General features: G+C 36.1%; 1 long non-coding RNA gene across 1 annotated transcript in view; it reads right to left on the reverse strand.

Annotated features, from left to right (window-relative positions):
* Positions 1–211: 211 nt before the first annotated feature.
* LOC103597105 overlaps positions 212–1,378 on the reverse strand; it is a 2,929-nt gene continuing 1,762 nt past the window's right edge. The window contains exons 2-3 of the long non-coding RNA XR_551089.1: positions 597–639; positions 212–346 (exon numbers count right to left, since the gene is read on the reverse strand). This is a non-coding gene — a long non-coding RNA (uncharacterized LOC103597105). The remainder of the gene's footprint in view (positions 347–596; positions 640–1,378) is intronic.

Raw genomic sequence — 1,378 nt, forward strand, 5'->3', positions numbered from 1 at the left:
AGAATAATACCATGCTATATCCATCTCTACTCTAATTTTGTTTTAAATTGTAATGGATGTCTCCCACACACATACTAAGCTTTCTTAAGCCATGCAGCAATACAGGTACCAGTGAATCATGCCTAACACTCATTGCTAATATATCTAAGCCTGTTTCTACTCTAAAATAAATAAATCAGAGCAGACTCAGATTGACCTTGATTTTTAGATAGTTGAATATGTTTTATTTCATTTCCAATGGTAAAAATATATATTAAAAAATAATCAAAGGGCCCAGCAATTACACATTTTAATGAAACCACAGCCAGTGTTTCCGCCTTGAATGATTGCTTTCATTTTTTCCTTTCTGGAATAAAAAGGAAGAAATATAAGAAACAATTCCTGTTGGTGAATTTGTACAAAACATTATATTTCAGCAGAACTTTCCATTAACTGCCATTTATTCCTTCTCTCATTATTGATAATTTGTTTTTAAATTGAGAATACCTCTTTTACAACCCATCTCATCTCCCTGCACGGCTAGACAATTGCATTCAAATTTGGTGGTATTCCCATTGTAAACAGTTTCTGGGGGAAATGATTATGATGTTACTAACCCAGATTTATGGCTTCATTGTGCTATCACTGAAGGATAAAAGACTAGAATAAAGAAAAAAAAAGTTATTTACATACAAATATATTATTATCAAAGACAGTCCTAAGGAAACATATGGTAAGTACTAACCCAAATTATAAAATCACGGGGCCAATGATAAAGAGGTCTTTCTGGATTTTACAAACATTTTCTCAAATAATAAAATATTGCATGGTTTTTAAAATTCCAGTTGTAGGTAGAAGTTCCCTCTCTGTGTTTTATTGTAATGTTGGAAGAGACCCTAGCTTGATAGGACTGCAGAGGAGCTATTGAATCTGCTATTTGTTAGGCACTAGCAAATACATATGTCACAAAATAATACATGTGGCATGGTCCCTACTTTTGGAAATCCTACAGTCCTACTTGGAAGAGGAGCCATGCTGTAAGTACAGAAATAATCAAACCATAGGTCTGGGAAACGAAAAAGAGCCTCAGATCAAGGCTGGAATCTGGCCTTGTCCAATCCCACCTGCCCTTCGGAAGGCAGGCTGGTACAGTCGTTCACCACATGGGATCAGGTAGACCTACCTGGGGTTCCTGGTTGCTTGCTGTCTATGTAACCTTGAGCAAATTATAATTCACAGGACCTCAAATTTTATCGTGCAACCCAATTGCCTGGAATGTTTGTAAAATAAATAAATAATAAAGAAAGAAAAGAAAAGGAAGGAAGGAAGGAAGGAAGGAAGGAAGGAAGGAGAGAGAGAGAGAGAGAGAGAGAGAGAGAGAGAGAGAGAGAGAGAGAGA

Source organism: Galeopterus variegatus, unplaced genomic scaffold (assembly GCF_000696425.1).
Source record: "Galeopterus variegatus unplaced genomic scaffold, G_variegatus-3.0.2 Scaffold7, whole genome shotgun sequence".
Taxonomy (NCBI): domain Eukaryota; kingdom Metazoa; phylum Chordata; class Mammalia; order Dermoptera; family Cynocephalidae; genus Galeopterus; species Galeopterus variegatus.